At 45.9% G+C, this 18,812-nt stretch overlaps 2 protein-coding genes across 6 annotated transcripts in view; one reads left to right on the forward strand and one right to left on the reverse strand.

Moving 5' to 3' along the window:
- LHFPL7 (LHFPL tetraspan subfamily member 7) overlaps positions 1-18,812 on the forward strand; it is a 60,349-nt gene that overhangs the window by 15,385 nt on the left and 26,152 nt on the right. The gene's annotated exons all lie outside the window — the stretch shown is intronic.
- The window catches only part of SPATA22 (spermatogenesis associated 22), a 63,417-nt gene that overhangs the window by 9,550 nt on the left and 35,055 nt on the right, over positions 1-18,812 (reverse strand). Inside the window, exons 10-12 of one of the 5 annotated variants that reach the window (XR_009965764.1) lie at positions 8,052-8,160; positions 5,685-5,881; positions 131-237 (exon numbers count right to left, since the gene is read on the reverse strand). The gene's annotated coding sequence lies outside the window, so the exon portion shown is untranslated. Of the gene's footprint in view, positions 1-130; positions 238-381; positions 869-3,930; positions 4,871-5,684; positions 5,882-8,051; positions 8,161-9,128; positions 9,307-9,961; positions 10,383-18,812 lie in introns of those variants that run through there. The other 4 variants (XR_009965766.1, XR_009965765.1, XR_009965767.1 and 1 more) reach the window with 4 other exon arrangements.

Here is an 18,812-nt window from a genome sequence, read left to right on the forward strand (position 1 = left end):
GTTAGCATGGACGTGGCAAGTCCCTGGCCAGGAGGCTGTCTCAGTGCCTGTGTCACAGTGCTACTTAGGAAGGCAACGTGTGGTCACTGTCCCCATTGCGCCTCCTGTCCCACCCTGCATCTCGGCCTACCTTTGGGATCAGTGGTGCCCTGTTTTTTCCAGCTTGTGCAGGTTCTGAATGGCAAACAGCACAGTCATCCACGTCCATATTGATTCCTCAGACTAGTATCGATCAGCCTGGTAACATATAGGTAATGTGTAATTAGTAACTTAGATAAAAACAGCACCAAGAGGGTGTACAACCAAGCTGCCTCTGTCCTCCGACCTTTGGTAGCATCTCCACAGTTGCAGCAATTAGAGGGGTCATAGCCTGGTAATTGCTGACCTGCTGTTAAAACACTGTGGGAGTCTTCTCTTTCCTGCTGCTGTCACTACCATGAGGGGCAGTTTTGGAGTGTGCCTGATGGGATCTCTGATGGCCAGGTACCAGTAGTCATGATTGAAATAATGGCACCAGCAGCTGTTGGGGATGCTGGAGAGCAATGTCTGAGGACATTGCAGGGGCCACTGGACGGTGGGGACATGCCCACTGCTCCCGGGGTGCTGGCAGTGTCACAGCATGGCCCCTGCAACACCTCATTGAGGAGACATAAATGGAGCAGACACCTGCCCAAGGCAGGGGACAGTTTGGGGTTGTGTCACCAGTGCTGCAACCAACACTAAGAATGTTCAGGAATGGCTGAGGAGAAGGGGGAGCCATTCTCAGATTGTGCAGCTGTTCCCACCTGCTCCAACACAGCCTGGGCAGGGGCCGACCCATAACCGGTTTCCTGAAGGGCGTTCTCATGGCTGCGGTGGGAGCCCCATCCTGTTGACAATAAGGATTGTTTGTCACAAGACAGCCCTGGGAATCTGAAGAGGAACTTGGCAGCGGAGGCAGGGGGAAGCAGCGCCCTGTTGTCCAGCCATTGATTTGATTTAAAATCACCCAAAGCTTCCCCCATCCCTATTTTAAAAATAGCATCTTGGCTTTTATCACAGAGCCCACACGGTCCCTCTTCTTGTGGCAGTAATGTCTTGAAAAACATGCTGAGTCCTGATGCTGGGTATGTTCAGTCACCAGAGTAGCATTGAAGAAATGCTGCCATAAAGCTGTTTCCAGCCATCCAAGAAAGGTTGCCCAAAACTGCAAGATTTGTCTAAGCAAGAGAAGTGCCAAAAATAAAGCAAAGTCCAGTCCTGATGTGAAGTGCTTGGGCATGAAAGTAAAAACTAGCAGCATAAAACCTGACCTTGGGGATGGGTCCAGCTCCTGAGTCACAAGGACAGCACTTCTGTTTTCCCGTTGCCTTCCTTTTCTGTAAAGAGCAACGCTCCCATCACAGCTGTAATTGCATGATCCTCATCACTGCTCAGGTCCTCATTGCCATCTTTACCCTCTCCCCTCTGCATTTCACATCTCATCCTTGCAATAGAGACAGTGGTCAACACCGTTGGAAGCAATAATTTCCCCCCCTGCTTTCTTTAATTACATTTGCAAAGTTGAAAAACTGCCTTTGGCATGTTATTATTAAGTCAGTGAACTCTCACTAATTCCTGACACAACTAATACACGTCTGATGCTAGGAGCCTGCTGACAGGCCTCTGCTGCAGCCAAGCCCGAGAGGTGCTTTGCTCCAGTGCCAATATTGCTTATGCCTGACTTATGTGTGCTCTCAAGTTTTACACTCACACTGATGCAGATCCTCTTTTGCAGCATTTTTTGCCAATTTGCTTCAGAACTCAGCTCAGTAAAAGCCATAACAATCCTGGGTCTTAGGCTAATGTGTCCTGGAGCAGAGACTGCTCTGAACACTGTGGAGATGCTGAGCACCAGCACCAAAGCCCAGATGATGCTATTCCACCAGTCTCTGCAAGAGAATTTGATGAACTCCCATGTTAAAACAGACAATTGAATTTTTTTCCATCTACCTTCCAAGTGGGCGGTGTCTCCTGGGAGGATGTTGCAGAGGAGCAAAATGAACTTGCCAGATCTGCAGATAGACAGGAATGAAAGTGGAACCACAAACATCGACTCAAATTCGGCCTTTCACTGGAGGAAATTTCTGTTCCTGCTGAAAAAGTAATTTCTCCATGCTCTTTGGTGCATACATTCATGTGATAGATCATCTTGGTTTGAGAACCATTTCATTTTACTTTGAAAACCTAAAATCTTCACTGGAGAGACAGACCATTAAACTTAGCAGTAAAAGGGAGAAGGGCTGGCAGCTTTCCTAACAGCCAGGTTAAGGGTACATTAGCCTTCCCAGGGTTTAAGCTCATTTCATACGAGGTGCAGAGCTGCTGAAGGGGAAGGGGCCAGATCCTGGCTGCACTGTACAGCAGCTGAGCCCCACTTCACCCTCCGTGAGAGAAGTTACGAATTCATTTCTGTCTCTGACAGTTGGACAGTTTTCATTCTTCTGCTTAGTTCTCAAACTCTCCTTTGCTTTTCTTCAGTTCTGCCAGTTGGCACAAACCCTCTGACATGGTGCCTTTGCCCTTCCTTCAGGCAGGGAACACAGCAGGAGCAGTATGTCTGGGCTAATGCTGGAGGCAATGTATTTCTCTCTAAATGAGTAGCCTCATTGAGAGAATAAACCAGCCATGTCCTTTCACTGGTTTCTTGGAAAAGGGCAATACATTTCCAGTGACATCAGTGACAGAAGCAATATCCTTTCATTGCTGTCATTGAAAAAGAGCAGTTTTATACTGCGGGAAAGGACTAGTTCTGTTGTACAAAACATATTTCCTATTGCCTTAAATCTGGGGAAATCCTTGTCATATTAATACGTGGCTGAATTGCTTCTCTTTCAACAGTTCTCCTGGGGATTTGAGTTTAGGCCAGTTACTGCACTTGGATGCAGTAACAGTCCATAAAAAGTATATTTTGTAAATAATAACAGTCCTTTGTAATAAGTGGGAATGACAAATAACAAGTGCCACTGAGGCTCCAAAGACTGAGGAAATACAAGCCAGCCCCAAGGATCCCAGCACTGTGCCAGAGCCGTATCTTTCAGATGGCGAAAATCTATACTTCCGTTTTAGAGGGAATTTGCTTCCCTTTGTCTGTGTTAATTTCCATTCAGTTTACAGGCAGTTAGTTGTTCCTTCTTCTACAATGCAGGGCATTTACTCTCATTCTGTCATTTTCAAGGTACCAGCATGGAGCTCAGGGGTGTTATCAGAATGTTCTTCCAGACATACCTTTCCTAGCAAGCTCCCTCACACCACATGAGCTTTTGGGGAGAGATGGCTTTGATTATGGTTCATCTTTCGTGGAGCTTAACTGTGCTTGTTGGTTGTTGCAGGAGAGAACCACTGCATGAGAGGGTCCTTCTTCCCATTTAAGTTCAGGCTGCAGATAGCACAGAAAGGACATAATAAACCAGCTCCTGCAAAGCTTCAGAGCATCTATCAGTTAACAGCTGTCATTAGTGGCTCCCCAGCCTGCTTACTGCATGCCCACAGTGCTGGGAAGAAGCATGTCTCCTTACCTCCTTGCTATGTGATTGTGAGCTTCAGGTGGTATTTCCCTTCAGAAACAGTTTGGCTTTTCCCTTTTTTCCCCTGGCTTGGCTCATGTTTGTATCTGCTGTTGCTGGGAAGAAGGAGACAGACCCTTGCAAGCCTCTTCCAGGGCCACCTGAATATCCTCCTTTGCTATGGGGAACGGAACTCCTAGCTGAATTTCATGCATCCTGAAGCAATTACATAAATGTCGCATGATCTTTATTGACTCATCCATCTGGACTGTGTGGTGTAATGCAGAGAAAAAAATCCCCATTCTCTCCAATGCTAACAGGGAGCTCAGGAAGCAGAGGCAGTTTGTAGTTCAGTCTGCTCAAGAGAAGCACGCATATCAGGGAGTTTTGGTCAACCCCGGTGTCCAGCCCTCCTTGTGTCTGTCAATTTTGGAAGGTTTTGCCCTGTTACGATACGCTAATCCAATATTAGCAGTATGGAAAATAGACTTTGGCTTTTGTGTCAGATGTAAATGTTTGCTGGGCTGGTTGGATCCTGACTAATGTAACAGCCAACTGAACGTGGGTATGGACAAGGACCTGTCAGGACACAGCAATGAGGGCAGCACATACAGCCGTCTGTCAGCATCAGCATGCTGCCCTGAAACCTGAAAGTTGATGCCAGATTTAGGATGAAGCAGTGAGTCCCTCTATGCTTCAAAATCTGTCCTCCTGAGATTAGATGAAGCTCATGCTATCTGTAGATTCACCTGGAAAGTCATTCTGGGGCCTTGCTGTTGCTGTACAGCGGAGATGTGTTGGCCTAGCCTTGGTGAGCAAGGTGATAAATCTGCGCTGCAGCTGCTCACTGTCCTTTGTGTTGCAAATTGCCCAGGCATTTAAAAACGGCTGTGCTGGTGCATCAGCCAGTCCTGCTTTAAGAGAAGGCACAGAGATAGGAGCTATGAAGGTCAGACAAAATGGGCCTTTCCAACACCACAGCCCCAGATGGCCAGCAGGATCCCAGATAGCTGGGTCAGACCCCTCATGGGGATGTGGGGCATTTCGGTCCTGCTTTGCTTGCTGTAGATGAGCATTTGGTTTCAGTATCCTGAATGAGTAACTGGCAGGAGGTGCTGGGTAAATTGGGGAACCAGCCCTGAGAGTGGATGTGTGAGCAGTGGCTCTGGGCCAGATCCCACTTCCTTCTTGCATAGTTTGATAATGCAGGTAGTCTGGCAGAGGTCTCTGTCCTTGTGTGGGCACGTAGCACAGCTCCCAGGCGAGCGCTGGCTTGGAAATGTTTTGCTCTGCTTTCCCATCTGAATCTATGCTGAGTCGTACTTCTTTGCTGGTAAGGAACAGATCTTCTAGGAGGAGAATTTATCCCGCACTGAGTGTAAACACAGATGGAAACATGGTGAAGCCCTTTTCAAAGTCACAGGAATAAATCTAAGACTGAACATCTGGGGCACTGAAAGAGCAGGTGGAGACCTAACCCAGGAAAGGACAGTGGTGCTAAGGGATGGCTGTCTGGGGAAACGGTACAAACTGTGGGATAGTGGAAGTGTCTAACATGGGGAAATTGCCCCAGAGAGCAACAAAAGGCTCCAGAAAGATTACCATTTGGGATCTTTTCAAAAGACTCCTTCCGTTTTTTTCGTCCTGCGAGTTGCATCCCAGGCACTTCTGATGGACCAAGTTGGTTGGCTTTTCCCCTGAACTAATCTCATCTGACCTAATCTAAGGCAGCATGAGGGGGATGCAACCCCGTGTGTCTTCCAGCTGCTAAGATAAACAGGATTTTGCTCCCTGGTTAGGCAGCAACTGCAGAAGCAGCTCTGCCCTGGAAGAGCAGACCTGACATAATCATATTGCTGGGAATTAGCTTCATTTTGATGGTTTGGTCAGTTCTTCTGGTCCAAGTGGCGCATTTTCTATGCTTCACAATAAGAGCACTCCTGGACAAAGGCTTGGTCCTGAAAGGCTTTAGTCACTTGCCTAACCAAAAAACTAAAAACATGGATAAGTCTTGGATGTCTGAGGAAATGTTAAATAGTGCTCTTCTCCCACCCATAACCTTGGCAGAGCATGGCTCTGGCTGCTAAAGCTGATAAAATGAACAGCCCCTGTTGCTCCTGGTAGGGATACAAAAATATAATTACTTGATGAGTGACTTACGATTCAGTGAAACAAGGATCTTTTCCTTTTTGATTGAATTATGCAGCAGTATTCCTAGAAGACTGGAAGCAGATGGTGAGCTCTGGCCAGGCATTTAACAGCCTGAGTTACTGTGTGGAAGGGATGGAGCTGAGCAAGGCTGCAACATGTCACTCCTGCCTTTCTGCTTGCCTTGGATCACCATTGTGGTGTATTCCCTGGGAAAGGAGAGGCTGTAGGTTAGGGTGGGATGGGCTGTTGCAACGGATGGAGGTGTGGAGTGTGTCCAGCAGCAAAGGGCTGGTTTTACAGCAGCAGCATGCAGCCCAGGTGGCAGCAAAAAAAAGCAAAAATGTTGTTTCTGCAAAGCCAGTGCTGCTTTGGTCCCAGGTAGGCACATTGTGACAGCAATCCCAGTCCATGTTGTTACAGGACCATGTGGACCTGGGAGGTGGCAACTAGCCTCCTGTCATGCAGGTGAGCTTCCATCCCTTTGGGCCCAGGAGGAGCACAGGCAAATGCAGACAGTCCCCTGGGCTGGGCTGGAACAAACGCTGCTGTATAATTTGTGCTTCGCTGCTTCTTCTGCCCCCATATATCTTGAGCACATCAATAAAATCAAACAGACTATTAGCAGCATGTCGTATTATCAGCTGTGGATGTGTGTGCTGTGCATCAGGCAGCCATGCAGCCTGCATTTTATGAAGTGAGCTGCTCATACTACTGCTGCAGTTGCAGAAATTATCACACCCCTCACAGCTGGGCAATACTCTGGCTTTTATGAGCTACCCTAAATCAAAGGCCCTTTCTTTTTAAAGAGAAATTAACAATTCTATCCCTTTCTATTTTTTTTTTAACTGGCATCACAGCCAGCAGATTATGAGGTGAGACACAAATCTTGTTGCTGAATTGTGCCCACTGCATTGTCTTTTTGCATATTTTTATCAAATAAGCAAATGTTCTTTTGGAGCTCTGAAGTCCTTATGAGGGAGACTCATTTTCTGCTACCATGGTCTCTTTGTGCTGAGTGGGTGATGTATGAAAAGGAATTGCAAATAGCTGTTTACAGCAAGCAAAGTCACGGAACAGCCCACTTCAATTTCTGCTATCTGTTGGAGACTGTTGTCAGTGATGGTCAAAATTAATTAAGCAGGAAGGAAGAAAGCAGGGAGGCAGTATGCATCCAGTTCTGACACTGAAATATTAATGGTGAGCTAATCAAGAAAGAGTATCTATGAATATCTAATCAGCTTACAGTTTGCATTTTTACTAAGGCAGTCAGCTTCTGGGCCACAACCCTTTCCAGGAGGTGTGAGGAGAGGAGATGGCTGCCTGATCACTCTATCTGGGAATAAACAAAGAGCTTGTGCCTACATCAGGAACTGAGGCACATTTGTCTTTTGCACCTCACAGTCCTGCTGCCACTGGATGCTGCTGTATTCTCCCTGCTGTCACCTACAGCAGCCAGGTCAGAGGGTCCAGCCCACAGCATCTCCCATGCTGTGCTCCTTCCTCCTCAATGCTATAGGGCACTCGGAGGGTTCAGCTCCTCCAGGACTGAGCTGCAGCATTTGTCCATATCCAGGTCTTGGCAAAACCTCAAAACACAGCACCTCTTGCTTTCACTGCATGCCTGGTGCAGGGCACCCTGCTGGAGGCAGTGGGCTGTGTTCCTGTCTCTGCTGCCAGTCTGTGACTGGTGTTTCCACCTCAAGTTTCCAGGCTGTTCTGGGAGAAACAGGGGATGGTTGTGTCATAGTGTCAGGGTGCACTGCAGACCCCCAGTGCCCAGTGCCTGCTCTGGGCACAGTGACTGCAGAGGGGACTCAGCTGCTTTCACTGACCCACCAAACAAGCGTAAGAAAATGGGAGGAAACAATCCGGTGGCAAAGCCAGGCTGATTCTAATCAAAGTCACAAAAGTAAATACCACCTTTGGGTGCCAGGAGGAGTAAAGCGACATTTCTCTCTCTAACATCAGCGTAATGAGGGCTGTGGCTTTGGAGATTTGTATTGCTCTGTTTCTGCAAACAGCTCCCTCCTCTAACCTCTTGGAAATTGGATTTTGTGTGGCTGAGCAGTTTGTGTGCAAGCAGATAGCAGCAGGACTGATAAGCAGAAACCTGTTTACACACTCATTCATATCTAATGCTACAACTGGGCAAGGGACTGCCTGGATTATTTTTTATAATTTCTTTTTTTCCACACTATCAAATGTAATTCTTTTGGCTGGGTATCTTGTTGCTGCTTAACAGGGAGAAATCTGAGCTGGGCAGTTTTAATAGGCAACAAATGTGGAAATAATGTGAAGCAAAAGGATAAGGTAATAAGCAAATCTTAAATAATAAGGAAGAATCGACTGGTGATCAGTAGGGGACAGCATACTTACACTTTCTTGGAAGAGGTGGTATTTCACATATTGCCAAGTTAGCAGGAACTGGTCACAGCCCCAAATGCAGAGAGTCCTGCCATGTCACTCTGACAGCAACAGGGAGCTTCTGGGAAAGGAAAATGGAAAGCAGATAGTTAAGAATAGCAGGGAGGTACCAGGGTTGTCCAGGAAGGTGGTTGCATCAGTACCCTCTGGTCTGTAGCAGTGAGAAACCTTGCTCCAGGTGCATGGGCACCATGACGCCCAGCTCCAGTTCCTTTGGACTGATGGTGGAGTGAGTAGCAGAGGTTTCTCAAGGAGGAGCTCTCTGAAATGTGCTTCCCTGTTGCTCCAATACAGCCCAAATCTGTCAGCCTTTAGGGCTTGCTGTGAAGGTCATCTGTGAGCAAGGCTAATTATTTCAAGCAAAGCAGCAGGTAATGCCACTAACCTGCTCACAGGTACTAAGCTCTGCCCTGTGCCTTGACTGTGTAGCTGCACATGAGCTGCAGGGAATTGCACAGATGCAGGGGGTGTATGTTAAGCCTACAGCTATAAACATAACCCACTGGCACGTATCATGAGCACAAAGAGGGAAACACACATTTTTCATAGCTGATTCATGCAGTTGTCATGAAGATGCTGTTCAAGCCAGAAGGTAGTTATCTCTTCTTTCCACCGTTTAATTTTCTTTAATCTGCTCATGACATTTATTGAAAGAAGTGTTTTACGCACATCAAAGCCAAAGATTTCAAAACATCACATGAAAAATTATTTAAGGTCAGCCCAAGGGAGGATATGGTAGCAAACATGAGATGGAAGATTCTAGTTTCTACAAGGAAGGTCTGTGAAAAATGAGAGGTCACGCTAATCTGTGGCCCAAGGGTCCATTTGGATCTCTGGCAGTAGTTGCAAATTGGGGGTTTTATATGTTATGAAACCTTCACCAGTCTAAGCAAGGCTGTCCTTCATATGAACAGGTTCAGAATGAAAGATATCTGATAACATCTTTTCAGGAGCCTCTTCATGTGGGCTAAGAGTTTCCTCTGCCCAATGTTGGCCCAATTTGCTTTGCCTGGGGCAGTGCTCACAGGGATGTGTGCAGAGCTGAGCCATCCTTTGCCTTCACTCTCCGTAAGAGTGTTGCTGCTTCTCCCATGATTTAATGAGCCAAAGCACTTGACAAATTGAACGAGTTGCTGAAAGTGAATCCAATGCAGGGGCCAATCCTGCAAGATGCCTCTGGATGTGTTGAGCATCCCAAATGCCAAAACTGAAGAAAGGGAAATGTATAAGATCCTCAGTAAATGTCTGCATTTAACTCATTTTACACGGGTAGAGGTAACAAGCTGACACAGTTTAATTTATAGCTCAGTTCTATGCTGATTGCAAAGTACACATTTCCAGCCAGCAATCGTTAGTAAATCACTTTCCCACCAGTTCTCTTGGCATATAAAAGAAATTCCTCCCTTTCCAACATTTAAAAAAATCCTACTTCAGTATACGCTCCACGACTTTATTGCATTTTGAATATTTAAGAGGGTTAGAATCTACAACCTCAACCTTTAACAAATGTACAGTAACGCGGTAACAAATTTGCCTCGAACAGCTGCTATGTTGGTACCAACTGGCACAAAAAGGAGGGGAGTAATTGGCTTGTTTTCAGATAATTACCATAATTGTAGTGACACCATTTGGATCCCATTGAGCTGCGTTCCTGCTGCATGTTGGATAATTTAATAATTGGCAGAATTTAGACTGACAGTAAAGGTAAAGTCAGCGTATGGTGGAGAAATAAGCAGGCACCTCCCTGTGATTCTGGTACAGGCCCTGCTGTTCTTGCTGTGGCGTTTAGCAAAATCTTCAGATTTTGCTGCTTTTCTTAAGCCCTGTGACTAGTTCACACTTTTGTTCCTTTTCTGATGCTTGACCTGATGAGACCACATTTTGCACATTTTTGATTTGAGATAGATCACTTCAGTCCTAACCAAATTACTTTCTTTGTGCACTGAGTATTTTTAGCTGCCCTAGTTCTGCTGGGGGCTTGTCAGAGCTCTGCACTGAAAGTGGATTAAACCAGTCAGGTGCTTACAGGCAGCAGCCAAATGCCTTTCCTGGAGGTTGAACCCGGATCCTCTGGAGCAGGGCTCATTCCCCTGACTGAACCCTCTCAGCTGCAGGGGCAGTGGGGAGCAGAGCATGTTGAGCTCAGCGTTGATGCACTGGAGGGAACTTGTCCCCTTTGTGTCTTCTTGTGCTTGCTGCTTGTGGCCAGCGTGAAGGGGTCTCAGCATCTCCTGTGTTTCCAGTCCTGACAGCTGCCCAGGCAGAGTCCCAGGAGCTAGGAGACTGCAAGGTAAGGTTAGGAGGTGGCTGAAGCTGCTGGGGAAAGACAAGGTTTTATCAGATCAGCTGGGCATTTTTGCCAAGGAGTTGCAAACTGAAGCAGAGCACTGAGCTGGTGCCTCACAGGGTTGGTATGAGTACCAAGAACCTTCCTGCAGTACACAGCTGTGGCCTTGTCCTGCCTCCATTTCTGCTTTGCAGTGCAGAGGTGAAGACACCTGACAGCAGTACTGACAGTTCCCAAGGAGAGGGGTCCCAATGGGAGAGGTGACTGCTGATGATCTGTGATGAGCTGTAGGTCTGTGATGCAGCCAATGCTCATCACGTACCAGGGAGGGCTTTGGCACAGAGTGCTCCTCTCTAATAAACCTGTCTACCAAGATGACGTTGACGGCTCCATCCCAGCCTTGGGTACCTGGGCAACACTGGTACAGGAGTGGAGGGAAGGGAGATGACTAAAAAGCAAATCCCCAGGCTCTGGGGGTTTGATCTCTAGTGTAGCGTGGGAAGGAGTGAGAGCATGTGCCAGACCAAGTTTGCAATGCTAGGGCTACATGCCTGGGAGCGGATGGCTGATCCCAACACATCCCATCTCCCTGCCCCTCACACAGAAGCTGCAGGGTATTGCAGCATTCCCTCCCCCTCTGTGATTTATTGCTGCCAGGAGGCTGTGCATGTGGAGGTGGCATAAATCTCACCCAAAAGAGAGAGAAGGAGGAAATCTGCATTCGCTCCCTCACTGGCATACTGAATGCAGCTTTGGAGTTCACTGCTGAAACCCTGAGCAGGTCCCAGGTGGAAGGCTGAGGCACTTCCCTCAGTATAAAACAGGGACAGTGACAGGGTCTTTTATCCCTGCCAGAGGAGGCTCCCACAGTCAGCCAGGGACAGCTCCCCCAGTTATCCCTAGATTATCTTCAGTCCACTCCTATTTATAATGCATGGTAACAGCCTGCATAATTCTGTAGTGTTTAAAGGCTTCAAACATTCACTGTGCTCCCCTCTACTGATCTGCCAACAACCACAAACCTTTTTAATAGCTTTTTCTCATTCAGACCTTACAATCCTCCTAGTCATCTCTGCCGGGTCTCACCCACCTCCCTCCAAGTTGGTTACATTCTCCTCCTGTGCAATGCCTCCAAAGCTCTCCCAGAGCAGACAGTCATTGTGCTAGAGTTAAAATCCTGCAAGCTGCTGCTGGAGACTACAGAAAGCAATTAGGGAGATAATAGTCAAGACCATGGTCATGCTGCTGCTATGGGTCTGGATGTCCTGTCACAAGCAGCCAGCCTGGACTAAGAGGCTTTAAAGTAACATAGCATGAGCAAAGAGGAAAGCCTAGCAATTGTTGTCTCTGAGATTACATTTTGATGGGAAACCTGTCAGTGTTTTCATATGTTGACAGTAAACTGGATACAAGGCAAACCAAGAAAAGCAAGAGAGCAAGGAGAAAATAGTGTAGATATATTAATCGGGGCAAAAGTAGGAGGTAGTCTGCAAAACTCTGCTTCTGCTCGGGCTAATGGCTGTAAATAGCATACTGAAGCCATGGAGGAAGTAAAGAATTAATTACAGTTCTGAGACCCAATCCCACTTCCAGCCACAGACAGCATTTATTAAGATCTCACTGAGGTGGGAAAGATTGAACAAGGGACTCAGGGGACTACGAAGGGGAAAAGAATTAATCAGTTTATCTCAGGAGACTGGAGAAGTCAGATTGAATAAAAACTGGAAGTGAAATGAATGGGGGAACAATGTGATGGAAGCCTTGACCTGTTTGAAGGAGAAAATCTGGAGGCACAGACGGGAGCAGTCCCATTGGCTCTAGTCCCCCAGTATAGAAGCTGGGGAGCTTTAGGGGAAAGGCTAAAAGTTTGCCTTGACTTCTTTAATAGCTTTAGAAATGTTACATTTAGACCTCTTGCTTCTTTTGCCTTTGCCATGCAAGGCAACGCCAGCTCTTCTACCTCTGATCCTCCCTCCAGTGCATCATGAAGGTGTCCAGGAACCCATGCCCAGTATCACTGGGACGTGAGAGCCATTCCTCAGCCTCCAAAATTCTCTGGTAGCCAAAGGAGGGGTAAGGGAAGCTGAAGCCAGCTGAATGAATAGATGTCCAAACCCCACATGTCCCACAACCAACACCCTAAAAGGAAGATTTTTGTCCCTGCCCGTTGTCAGCCCAGTGTTTTCCATCACAATAACATTCAATTATTTCTCCTCTAAAGTGTACAACATTTTCTTCCCTCCTTTGTGCTGTTGCTTTTCTGCCTGTCCCTCTGAGAAAGGTCACTGGGCTTCCACATTCCTGCTGTGTAATGAGCTGTGACAAAAGCTCCCAATGCTGACCAGCGCTGGGGTCAAAGAGTTTTAGTGGGAATTGAACAACAACATCATGAGGAGGGAGCCTGTCCCCAGCTTGTGAATGGGTGTCCCATTGCCAAGCTCCTTCCCCTCCACACAGCTCAGTGGCAGAAGCTCCATGGAAGCCACATTAGAGACTTCTCCCCCCTTGGAAGTCCCAGGCCTGATAAACAGCCATAAATAAAACCTTCTCATCTAATCAAAGTAAACTGTGAATGGGGGAACATGCTTTCTCCTCCTTAGTAAGTTTTCATCTCCAGGAATCAGGAAAGCATTCCTGTTTTTCTGGCATATCCAGAAATGGGCTCTTGCAAGAAAGCTTTAATAGAACTGCAAAGTGCACGTTGATTCAGTAGAGAGATCTCCAAAACCCTTCTTACTGTTGGCTGCAACAGGAACACTTCCCAAGAAAACTGCTATTTAGAAAGTTCCTGACTTTACCAGATCAGCCTCTTTCACAGAAGTACAGTTCTGTGCCTGTTTTAATCAAGCTTCCAGGTTACTGAAAATTACTGGTTATAGTAAAGCACGGACAACAGCAAAGCAGGTTGCAAGGAAAAGACGCTGTATTAACTGCTGTGTTGTGTAATTCTGAGGATGACAGAAAGCTTCGCAGCAGGATGGGTTTTTTTCCCCTGTGTTACACCAAAGAACAGTCAAACAAAAAAGGTACATTCTGCTGATTCTCTATTGGTATTTCCTAGCAAAACCACTAAATACTGTTTGGTGTGTTAGCTGGAGTTTAATATGCACAAATGATGGGAGGGAGGGACATGCACTGTGTTACAGTTAATGGTTTTTGAAACCTGGCATTTAGAAGTTGTATGTCCATGTAATGTACCTCTACCATCCTAACTCTCTGATGTCCAACAGTGACAAAACCTGGTCCTTCTGACACTGAGCACTAGCACCCACCTGGCTGCATGGTGTCAGCCCCTTCCCTTCAAGGCAGAACTGACTTCATATTTAAGGTGAACAAACCACCAACCTACAGCTGCAGGCAAGACTTAAAACCAAATCCAGAAAACCCAGTATGTTCTTCAACACATGCATTGTTTTTCAGACCAAAAACAGCCAGAGAACTCAATGTGAAACTGGCACAGAGATATATTCTTCAGGAAGCTAATGAAAAGGATACTTGCATGGTGGTACAGATAAGACAGGAAATGATTTCTACTTTCTTTACTACTAGATTGGAGGTACCCAGTTGCACCCGTCTGCTTTTTTTGTAGTTGGTGCTACCCAGTGATACCTCACATGTAGACAGAGGTTACTGTTATCTAACCAATAGAAAATCTTCTGTCACTTTCCCGTCAGGCTTCTCAAATGTGGTGGTGAAAGACTCGATGCATCTCACTTTAATGCCCGTTGGGTTTATTGATGGGTCCCAAAATTAGATCAGCACACCCTGGCAGGCTCAGTAGCTTAGCTAGGCTTGTTACTTTAATGAAACACTAATTGCTGCTTCTGTAATCTAAAGAAGTGTCTTTGGTCCTGCCGCAGCTTCATTTAAGCAGTGTTAATTGCCAAAGCTAATTATGCTGCTGTTGCTCCTAGATACTGGTTCAGGTTAGGTCTATAAACAATAAAACCAGTAGCCCGTCTGCTGTAGCTGATGTGACCTGTGCAAGGCTGCAGCTCTGTATGGTGCTGGCTGAGGGCATCTCTCTGCTCTCAGTGCTTTCTGTGCACAGCAAAGCACAGGCCAGGTCCTTTGCAGGGAAAAGGAGTTACATCCCTGTCCACTCTGCACAGGACAGGACCAGGGAGGTGACAATTTCTAGACAAGAGACCTTGCAACAAATCTTCTGCTAGAATAGGATTCCAGTTTTGAGAGGCAAAAACGGAAGAAAGCTTGCTGTTCCTCAGTTCCCCAGGTGCAGGTTTTATTTACCTCTTTAAGCAGCTATCCTAAAAGGCCTGAAATTTCTTCTGTGTTGCAATTAGTGGAAAGTAAGAAGCAAACAGAAGATTTGGGATTCCACTTCTCCAAGACAAGAAACCCTCCAAACGCCTTTTTGGTTGTACATCCCATGTCTGTTTCAGCGAGGAAATTCCCAACTGAAAAGGTGCATTACACCAATTAAAACACCAGAACTTTCTAAGATCTTTCTGACAAACAAGCTTACTGGTAGGGTAAGATATTTGCTGCTTAGAACAGCCTCATATAATTGCTCCAAAGGGATTACTCTGCCAGGCCCCTTGGAAACCTCCACTTTGGGACTGGAGGCAGAAGCAGCCTGGAGTTGGCAGCTGTGCTACTGTTGCTAAAACCAGTGTGAATCTTCACCAGCATGCCGGTGGCTCAGAGCTGACAGCCAAACCACAGCAGTCAGGGAGAGCCACGAGGAAGGAAATTTCTCATGAGCTTGGCCATGCTGCCTTACTGCTCTCCTCCTCGGTGCTGGAGAGAAGCAAAACAAAGAGGGCAATGCTATGGGTTATTATTCTGGAGAGGACTTTACAGAATCCTGCCTAGGAAACATGCAGTAAAATAGATTTTATCTTAGATCCAATTAACAGCTGAGTTACGGGACTCAAGTGAAATAAAGGGTGGTGAAGCTCCAAGACTATTTACATGATTTATTAGAACACGGCTGTCTGCAGGAGTGGGCAGCAGCCGTTATGTTTTATTTATGAGGACACGAGGGGGAAAGGGCTCAGCTATCAAGCTGCTGGGGGGTTCCTACCCCAGTAGCGAACAACTTCTACAGCAAAGGCACTAACAGCCCCCCTTTCACTAGCATTGCTAGCTGTTATGGGACTCATTGCATATCACCCATGGCTCACCAACTGGGCTCGACAGAGCTGCTGGTGGAAAAGCACCATTCATTTCCTCTGACTGGCTTCAAGATTTATACAGAGGGAAAAGCCAAAGCTTAGAGATCCAGAAATAAAAACTAAAATCCTTGGAACTACTAGCAAGGAGCAATGCATGTAGTGGGAGTTTTTGCAGCAAGCATGAAGAAGGTAAAACATGGGTCCTCTCATCTCTGTTTCTGAAACTTCCCATTTTAAGCATCTTCCAGGCCAGAAAGGGATATTTGAGCTGACAGCCTTGGAAGAGCTCCACCGTTTGATGTTTTTGTGTTTGTAGAGGAAGCACAGAAGGATTTTCAGTGACAGATGAAATCTGCAGTCCTAACACAACCAGTTAAAGTGATTTTGCCTCTTGAAAGCCAAACTATAAGGTTTCTATCAAAGAGATGTTTGATACCAGGTAACTAAGTATTGTGAGAAAAATAAGAGTGTCCATAGTTTTCTCACATTGCAATCAGTATTTGTATAAAATAGCTGCTTTCCCTGGCTTGCATAGCAATGCACAGGAGTCACACCAGCTGCTGTTTAATTGTACTTCTTTTTCTTCTGTAATTTTTCAGAAGCAGCTGATGTGCAGTGGTAGGAAAATACAACCAGAAATAACGTGACTGTCTCTAACTGGCACCTCTCAAGAAAAGTGGCTTTGTTTGTTGTTTTTTTTTTAATATTTCAATGGTGTTCTGAATACCTGTTCAGAAGAGAGGCTCTGAAGCCCCGTCATATCACTATCACAAAACTGAGTGCTCCAGAGGGAAGAAGCCTGATTAGGTTTATTATTTATTGCTAGAGAAGCCTCAGATTTGGCAAATCCTTTCCCAGCAAGACTGTGTTCAGTTCCAGCATATGCTGTTTGGACCCGTAATTTGAACTTAAAAGCTTAAAAGTACTTTTTTTCTAATGGGTAGATGTGAGCTTTCTTCCAAATCTCTACAGGAGGTAGAAGGCTCTCCAGGGGGGTGTGTGCCTTTTTTCTGTTAAGTGTTTCTTTAATGGGTTCGGGGAGCAGCACTATCAGAAATCAGCCTTACAGTTGCAATTTAAAGCTTTGGTTCCCAACCACCTTCTCAGCTTCTTTGTTCACTTTATTCACTCAGTCTGATCTCTTATAAGAAAATCAGAGACCTCTCTCATGTGTTTCCAAAAGCTGACTTAAGTAGCATTTTTTAATGCTCATAAATAAAGTTAAAACATAATTTGCAGAGTAAGAGCCATCCATTAGAAGTCAGGTTGCTACATTTAGTCTTCTACTGTCAGAGAGAGAGCCAAGAATGCTGACAGACTGCTTGCAAGGTGAATTTCAAATAGAACCAAGTTTTAACAAAGTCATATGTGCATCTTGCTACCTAAAATGCAGTCACACAAATATCTCCAAGCTTTGGTATTCCTGAGTGACTGCTAACACAGCTCCCAGAGGCATCTGAAACGCGATGCAGTAAGACAGCTGAGCCGTATGGGGAGTTCTAGGCAATCGTCAAAGATGTTGTGATCTCTCATATCCCAATTTAGGGAGCACTAGAGAAATAGCAGAAAACATGATTTTAAATAAAGGGCAAGAAAAATGTTATATAAATGCATCAGCGGTGAAGTCTCTGCAGTAGAAAACTGCTGGGTTGTTTTTCCAATAGCATTTCATCCAGTTCTTAGGTTTAAGACAATAAAACCTAGTTTATAATGTACACGCTCATTTTAATAAGGGACCTGTCTTCCTCAGTAGTGCTTTGGCATAGACTGTACTTATAACTCCATCGTGCTGAAGTGGCAGCAGCTTATTTTTTGCTTTTGAGAAGACAGCAGCACACAGTGTAATCCCTAGAACAGAGCAGAGATGAGTATGGTCTGCTCTTGCAGGAGTGCCAATGCTTGAGTTTCACTAGGAATCACTAGGAATGCAGCCTCTCAGGAATATATGGTTGTCCTAAGAATTGATACTAGGTCTCCTGACTCACAGACAAGGTTAACCCAATCAACCATCCCTCCTTATTAGAAAGGGTTATTTTGCTCATTTCCTTTATCCAGATTTGCAATGCCAAGGGAGATGACGCTTGCAAAATTTAGCTAAAAGCTTTCAGCTGCATTCACATGAGCACCAGTACAATGGCTGTTGCGCACAGGTGCCAAAAAGGAGCATTATTTGAAATAGAGCAGATTTTCAGGGTATGGACAAAGTGATTTGTTTCAAATCCTTCTCCAATTCCCTTTCCCTTGCTAGCCCGTCCACTAGAATTCATGTAGGTTTGACTGGAGCCACATGGGATGGTAGTCTCCAAGTATGACTCCCTGGGGTGCAGAGTAGAAGCACTGTTGCTGCAGAGTGAGGGCTCAGCAAGGAGCTCCCCTTCCATCCTACCTGACCAAAGCTGCCAGCAGGGAACCATTATGGGCAAATGGTTCCTCTGCCTCTTTTTCAAGAGCTTGAATTGGACCCAGAGCCCATTTTAGCCTATTAGTTTAGAATGAAGTCAGCAGAAAACCCAAACCAAATCATAGAAAAATCAGTGCAACAATTCAGAGTTTCAGTTTTATCAAGTTATTCAAAGTTTGGCAGCCAAGCAGTAACAAATGGCCATTAGCACTGTTTATTTACTGTCATGAAGCATCCAGTATTGCAAGGTGTACAGCAGATGGGAGGAACAGGCAGGCCCTTGCATCCAGAAACCTACAGCTTAGATTCAGTCATAGCAAAACAAGGGAGTTTTTCTACATCCCTCTCCCCATCCCCATCAAAATCACCATAAACTCTTAGTTTCAGGATAGTGCTGTTACTGCCAGTAATTAAAAACCACAAGTAGAGCTACATGCAGTGTATTTGCTAGGCACTGAAGTGCTATGCACAAGACAACCCAGAACCTATCCCAGCCCCTCCTCTCAGTTTAAGCTATGGTGCATTTTGTATTGCAGCAGGTCTAGCTAGCACATACATGGGGCAGTTACTGCGGCTCAGACAACAAGCAGCATCATAAGCTAGGATGGTCTGATGACTTGAGATCACCATTTCACATTTAAATGGCCAGGTACAGCTTTGACAACCAGCAATTTCTTGGCTCAGCTTCTCTGCTCTTCCCTGCTCAGCCCCTAGGCACTCACAGCTTGCTCCTAGGGTGCTCCACACCCTGCAGTAAACCACCTTGCAAAGCTCATGGCTCTTACTCGCCACCAAGCTCTCCCCTCCACCCCTGCTCACAAACTCCTCTTTAAAAACTGTGTCAGCTGTGAGGATGCAGATGGTCGCATTTGCATCAAACAACTTTT

Source organism: Pezoporus occidentalis, unplaced genomic scaffold (genome assembly GCF_034315485.1).
Source record: "Pezoporus occidentalis ecotype Australia unplaced genomic scaffold, CSIRO_AGI_Poc_V1 ctg253, whole genome shotgun sequence".
NCBI lineage: Eukaryota > Metazoa > Chordata > Aves > Psittaciformes > Psittacidae > Pezoporus > Pezoporus occidentalis.